Source organism: Chenopodium album, chromosome 15, assembly GCF_948465745.1.
Source record: "Chenopodium album chromosome 15, dcCheAlbu1.1, whole genome shotgun sequence".
NCBI lineage: Eukaryota > Viridiplantae > Streptophyta > Magnoliopsida > Caryophyllales > Amaranthaceae > Chenopodium > Chenopodium album.
In genome coordinates this window covers 47,183,310-47,195,947 of record NC_137848.1, presented here as the reverse complement: position 1 = coordinate 47,195,947, position 12,638 = coordinate 47,183,310, and the positions used below count along the sequence as shown (strand labels likewise).

At 37.2% G+C, this 12,638-nt stretch overlaps 1 pseudogene; it reads right to left on the bottom strand.

Moving 5' to 3' along the window:
* Nucleotides 1-7,282: 7,282 nt before the first annotated feature.
* Nucleotides 7,283-11,935, bottom strand: LOC145581307 (trans-cinnamate:CoA ligase, peroxisomal pseudogene; annotated as a pseudogene).
* Nucleotides 11,936-12,638: the final 703 nt, after the last annotated feature.

The following is a 12,638-nucleotide window of genomic DNA, read 5'->3' as shown; positions in this document are numbered from 1 at the left end:
CTACTAAAGGTATAAGAAGGCAATTATTTGAGGAACATACCGAGAGGATCAACTCTCGAACGCGCCTAGTAGTAGCATCCGCACTGTGACGACCTCCCCAACCTGCAGCAACGGGGAGTTTGCGAAGTGAAGGTCTCTCCGGCGCAAGAGATGGAAAGTACTCGTAGAACCAGATCTACGGGGATAAAGAAGTGTCAATAAATGCTAATGCAGATCTAGAGCTAACTTTAAAAAGAAATGAAGTGTACCTCTACGACTCTCTAAAAGCTGGAAAGTGCGATGTCTCCCTCGAAGGAGCTATGACGACTAAAAAGTCGCAGTCCGACTAGGAAGTCCGCATAGGCCAAGCTGGCCCAATCATACGACCCGACTGAAGCAAGGTCGCGGACAGCAGGCAGGTAGTAGAGTAGCACTCGACTACCTCTGTTAGGAGAAAAGGTCCTTGACAACAGGATGAGAGCAAAAATGCGCACCCGCTGCTCTAGGGTGGTTGCATGGTCCTGAAATGCCGCTGCAAGCGTACTCCGGCGAATGCATCTAGTGCTAAGTTGCGTCGGATTAGCCTCAACACGAGCCCGAATGGTGATAGGGCCCAACAGCTCCAGTACCTCTGGAGAAAAGACAGAGATCTCGCTATCGAAAGGAAGCGGGAGCGAAGTGAACTCCAATCCCGTGATAAGACTGAAGTCAGTAGGGGTAATAGTCATCTCACCCCAGGGAGAATGGAAGGTGTTGGTGGTGTCCCAAAAGAACTCCACCAAAGCTCGGACTACGTAGTGGCTCTGTCCGAAAGAGTACATAGCCTGAGTGGCTCGCAACAGAGGTGTCAAACCACATGACTCCCACAAAAGGCGCAGACCGTTATGGTCGCGGAAGTATGTGTCGTATAAAGAGCCGATGGTTGTGTTTCCAAAACCATGGCCGCGGACTCACCCGCTATGAATCCCTCGACGAACGCGCTCTGAAATGTGAAACTCAGGCGCGAAATATAGAGTGCACTCGTCCCACTCTGGAAACTTCCCTAAAGAAGAAGAGGTCCCTACGCCGGCGTCAACGGGATCGTCCTCCCGATGAGCCTCCCTAGAATGAGAACTCGAACCTCGTCGTCTAGCCATGCTATGTTATGCAAAATAACAGAAAATTAAGGTTCTATAGTATCTAAGGTTCGCTTAGCCGCATGATACTATGTTCAATAAAAAAAAAAAAAAAAAAAAACAGAGTACGTAGTACTAAAACAGAGCATGATTTCAAATCAAGCATAAATGGCAATTTTCAACAATCAAACAATTTCTTGCAATACTATGGCAAGTATTGTGACAAATTTTAACAAGAATGGCTAGCAAAAACACAAGAAACAAGTCACATTATTCTCACGAACTCAAGGGGTTCAACAATGGCAATTTGCTCATTTCTTCACCAAATTGAGTAAAACCAGTCTCAAAATGCTCTAAACATGATATATAAACATAATCAAGCAATTTCAAGGCATGAAATTCGACAAACAAAGAGAATTAAGCATGATTGGGTTCGATTTTTTCGAATAACCGCGCATAAGCATCTCCGAATTCATCAAAAATCGAGATAAGTTTGAGAAAAACTTACATGGATCGGGAAAATAGATGAGACAAGCTTTGATTTGCAATAAATTTGAACGAATTTGGTGGACAAACGAGCAAAGAACAACCAAATTGAATCGAGCGAAAACGAATAGCAGCATCAGTAGTCACGACAAATGAAGAAGAAAGGGGTTTTATTTCGAAAACTCGACGCCATCGCCAAACGACGAGTTCGTCGCCAGGCGCTAGTCTTCGTCGCCTGACGACAGGTTAGAATTTCGGCGACAGTGCGTTCCGGCGTGCGCTGGTGTGGCGACAGGATATATGGGCCTCATAAATGACTATGCGGACCTTATGCAGCAATTTCGGGTTCCTTGGTACGCCAGTTAGCCCCTATAAGCAACTTGACATGATTAAGTAATCGGCTCGATTACAATCGCAGTAATTGATCGACCTGATGAAAGATCGTCTCACTTAGCTTAAAGCGCCTAAACATTGGCTCATTGAAAAGGCACCAACGTAATGGTTCACAAGCAGCAAAATGCGCCGACGTACTGGCACCGCGATAATTTCAGTAAATATCACAGCAGCAAAGTTCAAGCGAGCTTTAAGGATCGACAAGCGTTGGTCTTCGGTAATTTTCTTCGGAATATTATCGCAATAACTGAGGATGGCTTCAAGCAAAGTTATCTTCGACGGCGTTCCCTAGGATGTGGAAGGTTGTCAGAAAACTGAGGATGGCTTCAAGCGAAGTTATCTTCGACGGCGTTTCCTAGGATGTGGAAGGTTGTCAGAAAATTGAGGATGGCTTCAAGCGAAGTTATCTTTGATGGCGTTCCCTAGGATTTGGAAGGTTGTCAGAAAATTAAGGATGGCTTCAAGCGAAGTTATCTTCGATGGCGTTCCCTAGGATGTGGAAGGTTGTCAGAAGCAGGAGGTGGCTTCAAACGAAGTTATCTTCGATTATGTTCCCTAGCTCGCGGAAGATAGTCACAAAACGGCAGAAGATCGCTTCAAGAGAAGTTATCTTTGATGGTGTTCCCTAGCTTGCGGAAGACTATCACAACAGAAATTGAAGGCAGCTGCAAGCGTGGTAGTCTTCAGGCGATATCCCCTAGCTTTAGGAAGATCGTCAAACAAAATCGGTTACTCCCGAGACGTGCGCTCGACAGTGCAAGATACGCGTTTCTTAACTCTTTTATCTGTTTTAACTAACACTAGTTTACAGGTATCGGCGTTACAAGAATGATTTAGGTCGCAGAACGTTCTGAATCATTCTCCGTCCCTATCGTTACTTTGACTTTCGTTTTAGAAACATACGTTTCTCCAAACTCAGTCAAAGTGGGGGCTTTTGTAGACACCCAAATGTGTTTCCCCAAAACCAAACCCAGTGATGAATACCTTTCACGTCATTTGATTATCGAACAAGGTGAAAGTGTGGAAAGTCTAGTGATGAGGATGTTTTTATTTAAATATTTCTCTTTCTTTTTTCAAAAATATTTCTTTTCTTACTCTATTTATATGAAAATAACCAGTCCAATTTGGTTTGGTCCATGATAAGAGTCCAATAATAGTGTAGTTGGATTGGGCTTGAAAAGAGCTTTCCAATGATATATTATAAGCCCAATTTCGATGAATTATGAGGAAGTTATGGATTAAATTAAATTAGGCCCAATGATTTTAAATGTGGCCCAATGATATAGAGGAGGGCCTATTAATTATTATTCCTAAAGTAATTAGGATTGAATTTGATCTTCTGGAATATTTAGAAGGTTCTCTTTTAATTCTAATAAGATTAGGATTGATAATTATATTTTTAAAGAGAAGCTGTTTTATTTTGAATAAAACATATTGAATCTGATTTTAAACCTGCTTGGACATAGAATTACCTGTAACCGATTTAAAGGGTAATTACGCGTGTAAAAGCGCGTTGACTTTTAAATCAGCGCGAGACGACAGCGTCGTCGCCTAGCACTGACCTTCGTCGCCAGGCGACGAGCTTGTCGTCTGACGCTGACTCCTGTCGTTGGCGACAGGAGGTATTTTATTCCGAATATGATTTTCTTTGATCCCGTGCTATTTTTTCTATAAATAGGGGTTGTATCTCCCGTTTTTCATCATTCAACAATAATCAACAATCAATTCACAACCATTATATCTCTCTATTCTCTCTCTAAAAGCTAGAGCTTATTCTTTCTCTCTCTCTATTCTTTTTCTAAACCTTCCCTCTTACAAAATTCCTCATACATTAGTTCTAGACACACCTAGCCAAGTTCGAAGTTGCCTTCGCCCTAGACGTGAAATGTTTAATATTTCTAAGGGTTTGGTCCCAAATCTATATTTCAATTATTTAATTTAATTGTTTGTTTATTATTTTCCTTGAAGTTACTAACGCGTGTATTTTGTTATTAGAAAAAGGTACGAGGCATCAAAGTAAGTAATTTAATTACTTATCTATTATTTCGATATAGAAATCATGCTTAGATTATCTTATTGATTCCTAGTATCATGTTTAGGGTTAATTAATATTTCTAATATCAAGTATGATTAGTGTGATGCTTCCTATTTCTTTTCTAATATCATGTTAGTATCATGTTAGGGCTAAAGCTTTGATCTTTAATGGTTAGTGACATACTAGGGTTTGTTATTAATCTTGTTAATATCATGCCTATGATCTTGCTATTATTATTAAGCTTTGATTATGATGATGATTATTATGTTGCTTGACATATTTTTATTGTTATTGCTTGATCATACCCTCTCTTGCAGGTTTAAAGGGAATTTGTACTTGTAATAACGCTTAATTAGATAATTAATAATCTTGTTTAGGTTAACATGATTATAATTCAAGTGATCGCCAATAATAGGTTTGTTTGTGCATTAAATTCAACCAACATAGATTAAACAGGTTTAGGGTTAATCTATTGATTGCATGTTAGTCAGAAAGCGCACATGAATACGAGAAGAATAAAGTAGAGGCCTATTTTTAGGGCAAGTTCAATCGCTTTTAGGTTGGATTTGTACCTTCATCCCCGAACTTCCGGTCATGGTTCCAGACCTATTGGAGTTAACGATCTCCTAGATCGTTAAGGGGTGTAACCTTCACCCCGTGAACGGTTTACAAGTTCCTAAAACTTGTTGGCGACTCTTTTGCTCTAGCTTCCTTCCCTTTGGACGCCACCATGCTTAAGTGTATGATCACAGTGGGGCTTAAGTGTGGGATGCTTGAAATATTCCCTACAACTAGCTACGAGATTCTGTGTGTGGTATGCTTTACTAAATATGGTTGGCTTATATTTTCTCATTGAAGATATGATTACATTATATTTGTTCATTTAAAAAATGATTAGATTTGTTCATTTACAATTAATATAGTTATGTTTTATCATTTGATTTTCATTTATGCATTTTTACTGTACGTGTTTTTCCTCATTTTATTTAAGTTTGCCCATTTGAATTCAGTTTGCTCATATCAATTGCACTTTAGTTTGCTCATTTTAATTTAGTTTAGTTTGTTCATTTTAATTTAGTTTGCTCATGTCTGTGTGTGGTGGTGGTGTGATGTGGGCGAGTATGTGAATGGGCAGTATGTTGCTCATTTGTGTACATGTGTGTGATTTGGTGAAGTTATGCTTATAAGTGTGTTGATTTCACACCAGTGTCGTATGCTGTGATGTGCAGATTTGTGAGTTTAATTTGCCTATAAATGGGTTATTGTATGTTGTGTATAAGAGGGAATATGATTGATTAGGTGGTGTCATAGTTGTAGGTGTTGATGTGTGACTGTGTAAAGGCAGACTATAGGTCACTGGTGTTGCATAAGTGTGGCATTATTATGGCATTTTTGAAAGATATGAGCAGAACAACATGTACTAAATTAACCTTGTGAATTTTCTACTTCAAAATTAGGCAGAAAATGAAGTGCATAATATAAATTAGTACATGGTTGGTCTCTTATGGTCCAACAATTTTTATATTTTCTGATATAGTAATTAAGTTCAAGGTTTAATATTAGTTTGAATGTTTATATATATTAGCCTACTAGCTCAACGGGTAGAGCATTGTGCAAATGTATAAAAGGTGTGGGTTTGAATCCCACGTAGGTCCATTTATGTAATGTAGAGACACACGTTTGTATGAGAGTTTAGTTGTAACAAAGTTTACTTCATACCAACCTTTTTGCCCGTATAAATTAATGCGAATTTGATTTTTTTAAAAAAAAATTTTAATTAAAATTTTTTTTTATAGAAATAACCTATGTAGGAATTAAACCTATAGGTTCTCACATAGAGGGTGGTTCTCACTATATATATACATTGCTCATTTAATTATTTAAATGAGCAAACTATACAGAAATCAATTTGCTCATATATTATTGCATTGCCACAAGTTGTAAAGTGCATGAACTACCAAAAAAAAGCATTACAATGTTAAGAAAACAATAATGCTTGTGTGCAAGTGCAACCAGCTACACGCTGTGACTACATTTATTTATAAAATAGGAAATTTTTCTGCAATAACCCGACTTTTACTTTATTCGCCCAAAATAATACCCCTTTTTTTATTGACGCATTTCTAGAGTCACAAAATGTTAATAACATTTGAAAGCTAATAATATATGTAGTAACTTATTAATATTTGCGAGAAATCATAGCAATATAAGAACATATTTCTATTGTAAAAACTAAGGGTTGATGTAGTGCAATAATATCTAAAATGCCATTAATTTTGCAAACTTTATAAAATGATTGAAGTCAATAAATTTAGAAATAACCTATAGCACACATCACGTGCATATAGATCTAGCTTGTATTAAAATATGTTCAAGCCCTTTTTTATTACATGGTGAAATATATAGATCTAAACTACGTTAGGTCCCGTGCCATGTACGGTTATTTTAATTACCCAATATTTTATTGCATATAGTATAAATATTGTTGAATATCTTTAACAAAATTGAAGTAACTTGGAATATTAGATCAAGATAATATTCTTAAAGATATTTCACAAAAAATTACATCTTCTTGAAAAAGATTATATATTTCCTTATTATTTCGTAATTAATTGCGTATCAACATAAAAATGGTAAATATTATTGCTCATTTATATAGTTGATAAAAACAAACTTTTAAAAAATAACTTCCTTAAATAAAATTTATTAATTAATTATTAAAAAATATATTAAGGACACACCAGAAATTGACACGTGTCATTGCTAGTGTGTCTTTTAGTATATAGTTATTGAATGAATTATTGAATTAGAGGTGACAATGGCCTAGCCAGGCCAAAGTTCGGGCCAAAAAAATTTCCAAGCCCATTATGGGTTGGTCCTAGAGGGCTTTTTGATCAAGCCGAGCTAGTTTTTAGGCCACGAAAAAAAAAAAAAAAAAAAAAAAACCCTTAACTCAAGCAATTATTTTGCAAAATCATAATCCATCATATCCCAATATAATGACAGAAACTAAATTAAGAATTTAATATTCCCTATACCCTCAGTCCCTCACAATATTAAGAAAGTTGATTCATTTATAAATATTGATTTTTAATAGAGAATAAAAAACCCAAAAAAAATTTACACATAAAATTCTCTTAGAACAAAATTAAAATACTTGTAAATAATTTAAGATTCATATATCAATCTTCTTAAGTTAGTACAAAATCAAATTAAAACCGTGTGCATGTTGCACCGGTTTAAAATCTAGTCAACAATATAACAATAACGAGCATTATAAACGTGAGGCTACAATATTTTGGCTCAATACAAGATTATTTTGCACATAAAACCTCTTTGCCATAGCACGTAATATTCCCTTTTGAACTTTTCCTGTAGAAGTCTTTGGAAGCTCCTTCACAAAACATACCTTCTTAGGCATCATATAACGAGGAAGATTTTTTCTACAATAAGTTATGATATCTTGTTCCGTTACACTTTCATCTTTACCACTTCTCACCACAAATGCACAAGGGCTTTCACCCCATGGCGGGTGTGGCATTGCCACCACGGCCACCTCCGACACGTTTTGGTGTCGATAAATCACCCCTTCAACTTGTACACTACTAATATTCTCACCACCGGATATGATCACATCTTTTAACCTATCCTTGAATTCTATATACCCGTCCGGGTGTATAACACCTACATCACCGGTATGGAACCACCCATTAGCAAATGCCTTCGCGGTAGCATTCTCGTTCTTAAAGTATCCCTTCATTATGCCACTACCACGTATTACAATCTCCCCTGTCGTCTTTCCGTCGTTAGGCACACTTTGCATTGTGACCGTGTCTATTACATCGACATCAGCTATGTTTAGTGGACTAATCCCTTGACGCGCCTTCAGTTGTGCTTGTTCTTCTTGTGTAAGACGATCCCACTTCTTTTTCCACTCGCACACAAGTGCAGGGCCTACTGACTCGGTTAGTCCATAACCATGCACGATATGAAACCCGAGTTTCTCCATCTCTTTAAGTAGTCCTGGTGGAGGAGGTGATCCACCAGTGAGTACCTGGACTTGGGAGGTTAGTTGTACGAGCTCGTTTGGCTTGCCTTGTCGAATGATATCCAACACAATTGGTGCACAGCACAAGTGAGTGACTCCATGGAGTGCTATGCTTTGGTAAATTATAGACGCGGTTGTATTGCGTATACAAACATTAGTCCCACCTCGAGCAGCAATTCCCCAGGCAAAGGTCCATCCGTTACAATGAAACATTGGTAAGGACCATAAGTACACTGGTTCCGTACCCATATCCCAACCTAAGATCATACTCAAGGTACTTAGGAAAGCGCCTCGATGACTATACACCACTCCTTTAGGAGAAGACGTCGTACCGGATGTGTAGTTAAGAGCAATATGATCCCACTCATCATCAATCTTCATCGGTACAAAATCTACATTTTCCATGTCCATCAAGTCTTCATATTCCAATTGATTGTCATGCATTTTGTTATGGCAACCATTGACATTTTCCATAGTAACAAAGTTTTCGCTTTCATGTTTCCCATGTTTATTTGTAGGAGAATCCATCTCAGTGATGATAACAATAGATGGTTTCAAAATCGAATGTTTTTTATCATTATTGTTTAAGAGGCGAAGCGCCTCGTAAGCAAGAGGGATATACTCGTAGTCCACAAAAAGGATCTTAGCTTCCGAGTGGTCGAGTATAGACTTGAGAGTATTGGCATCAAGCCGAGTATTGATGGTGTTGAGCACAGCTCCTGCCATTGGCACTGCAAAGTGCATCTCGTACATTGCTGGTATATTTGGGGCTAATATAGAAACCTAACAAGTTGGAAGATATAGAATGAGATATGTAATTCATGTAGCAAGAAACAATACACTTTGTATTTAAAACAACAATTTTTCGCAGTATGTTACTAAAACGACCCCTTTGATAAGTGATAATAGATAACGTGAATGCATGCTAACAGATTAAGATAAGAATGTACTCCGTAATAAGCTTGTGTACAATAATGAAAATTATGATTTCCAATTGATTTTTTTTTTTTCCAAATTTTTTCTATGACAAGGAGGACCCTGGCCAAAATTTAACCTTCATAGTTTTGTTGATCCAGAATTTATGGGCATGGGCTTGACATACACTTGAAAATAAAGGGGAGGTTAAGGATATCCTTAACATCAAATAACCTCATTTGGTAGGATTCGAAGTCTAACTTTTTAAGATTTGAGGTAAGTACTCTATCAAAGTATCAAGTAAGCTAATACTTTGTTGGTACCAATTTAAAAGTAATAGAGCTTGCAAATTGAGTACTTTAAGTATAGGAAATTTTAGATTTTAACACCAGACGAAAATCCCAAAAATGGTTTTTAATACCCCCATAAAAGAAAATTATTTTAACACCAGACAAATTTTAAAAAAAATATTTTACCACCACTTAACTCATTCCGTTTAGGAATCCGTTAAGTGGGGTCATGAAGCCACATGTCGCTTTATTATTGATCAAAAAAGAAAAAAAAATTAAAAAAATAAAAAATAAAAACCCTAAAACTACCTAGCCACCCCAACCCCACCACTACCACCTTCTTCTCCACCTTGACCCACAGTCGCCGACGTAGCGACCGGTGCACCACCTCTCCCTCCCTCACCGACCGACTTGAACCCATCCCCACCCTTTTCCCGCAGCCCTAAACCACCCCAAAACCATTTAACTACAGCCGTCGTTCCTCAAGAACGGCCACTAATTTGGCCATTGATGGTCGAAATCGGCCGGTTAAGGCCACTCAGCCCCTAAACCGGTCAATTTCAGCCATTAATGGCCGAATTCGTGGCCGTTTTGGGGAAGGAGGGTTGCGGATTAGGGTTTCAGCCATTAGTGGTTGGGTGGTTTTGGGGCGGATTAGGGCTGCGGAGGGGGAAGGGGAGGGAGAGGGTTTAGGTGCGTTGGATAATTTAAGGGAGGGGGAGGTGATGCGCCAGCGTTTGGCCGGCGGTTGCGTTAGGTGAAGGTGGCTGGGTGGTGGGGCTGGGGTTGCTGGGTAGATTTAGGAATTTTTTTTTTTAATTTTTATTTTTTAAAAACAAGTAAAATAGTGACACGTGTCACTATGGACCCCACTTAATGGAATTTTTGGACGAAAACCGTTAGGTGGTGGTAAAAACCATTTTTGTAAAATTTGTCTTATGTTAAAATAATTTTTTTTTTATTTTTTTTATGGGGGTGTTAAAAACCATTTTTGAGTTTTTTCGTGGTGTTAATATCCAAAATTCACCTAAGGTATTTAATTTGCAATGTGCTTATTTAGTTATGTGCATAATATATTTTGATTTTCTAGCCAATGTGCAACAAAAAACAAGGTAAAACATCATATAGGGTCTTATATTAGAGGTGTCAAATCGGATAACCGGATGGAGTTTGGATCGAGTCTATTCAGGTCGAGTCTATTCGGATCGGATATATTCAGTTCAAAATTACCCTTTTAACCCACTTCGGGTCGGATCGGATCACTTTCGAGTCGGGTCAAATTCGGGTCAAGATTTGTCGAATCCAAATTAGGTTTGGGTTAAGTCAACTTCAAACCGGTTCATATTAGGTTCAAATAAAATCGGATCGGGTTCAAAACGGGTTTGGTCGGGTTAATCTCGGGTCGAATGACTTTGGATCGGGTTGGTTTCGATTCGATTGACTTCGGTTTTGTTAGGTTTGGTTTGATTACTAAAGTTGATTCAGTATTCGGTCAATTCTAATTCAGATACTTTTCGTGTTTCGCTGAAGTTTGGTTGGGTAGACCAATTTAATATTCAAATAAGTACATTTTTTAAATCAGAGAAATTGTTTTTTTTTTAAATCTTGTTATTGGGTCGATATCAAGTCCTTCATGTGTCATTTATCCATATCATGTCATTACTATATGTTTAAGTAAAAAAAGGTAAATAATAAGTTAGGTTTAAAATTATGGTTAGTTTGAAATCATGTCAAGTCAAAATCAAGTCGGTTTAGTATCGATTCGGATAAAAAACAGATCGAATTGAATCGGGTGTTTGTCGGGTCAATTTCGGTTGGAATGAGTTCAGGTCTAGTTAAACCAGTTCGGTTTGAGTTTAATTCAGGTCAAATCGGTTTTGGGTTGAGTTCAAGTCGGATCAAATCGGTACCAGATTAAGTTCAAATTGGGTCAAATTCAGATTCAGGTTGAGTTCAGTTTTGTTACAGATCGGGTTTGGGTGTTGAGTTTATCGGATCAAATCGGATTGGGTATAGTACAGTTCGAAACGGATGATTTTGTTCGATTCGGTTCGATTTTGACACCTCTATCTAATACCTACTAGGGCCCATAAATTATGATGAATGGGCTTGATCTAAGTAATATCAGCCCTCCCAAGATCAATTTCTATTTATTTGCAATATTATTTAAAAACGGATAGTAGAAATTATTTGCAACAAACATTTTCTTTTCTCTTGTCATTTCTTTTTATATCTCTCCTCAGCACATGCAACTTTATTCTTATCTCTTCATTTTCATAGACAAAGGAAGGAGAGAGTCCTCTTTCCATCCCCGTGAGAGAGGTATAATTCTCACACCAAGCAAGCGATCATACTTATATTTTTATGATAAAAATTATAGGATTAGAGTTTATGAAAAAACTAAATAGAATGACAATTATATAACATAAATAACAACGGAGTAATTAAAAAAATATACTAGAAAAATCAAATAACATAAACTAACCACATTATTTTTGGCAATGCCAAGGGATTGGAGGGAGGAAGCGAGGCGTCGACAGCGATCGTAGGTCTGCCGCCAAGTAAACCGAGCACCACCGTATACGATGGAGGTACGATCAGCATAAAATTTAGCAGCTCTTTTCAAGAATGTGATTGGAGTAAGAGCTGTATAGTTTGCCTCGTACTTGTTCATGTAAGTGTTCATAATTTGTAGCTATTTTTTTTAAAGAACTAATTAAAAGAAAATAGAACTAATTATTTGACACTTTTGGTGTGCATTCGGTGAGTGTCATGATTTGTAGATCACTTTAGCTTCTAGCAAACGGACGTATTGAGCAAGGACAACGTGGGATATTTTATTTCCACGTTTTCTATGTTAGACTTTTTTCTTTCCTTTTAATGAGAGCAATAATGCAAAGTTAACTAATAATCCTCTTAAAATTGTGCTAAGTCATGGTTGAGTAAATTATGGATAAAATCATCATTTAATAGTCATGGTTGAGTAAATTATGGATAAAATCATCATTTAATTTAATTTGGAATTCTATAATATTGTCTCTTAAAATTGTCCCGAGTCATGAATAAAATAAATCATCATTCGGAATTTTATGGTATTATCTCTTAAAATTGTGCTTAGTAATGGTTGACTAAGTCATGGGTAAAATCATCATTTGGAATTCTATGGTATTGTATCCTATAATGTAGAACTAGCTAGTTTTGATAATTCCGTGTTAGTGTCCATGGTTTATCATGTTGTTTCAAGTGTAGATGTTCCTCTAGCAGTCCAATGCCAATCTTTTCCTAGGCCGGAAAATGAAGAGGCCTTGTAAGGTAGAAAACCAAATACTAGTTAGGTGCGCGTAGAAAATTGGAGATGGATGTAAAGTTAAAGTCCG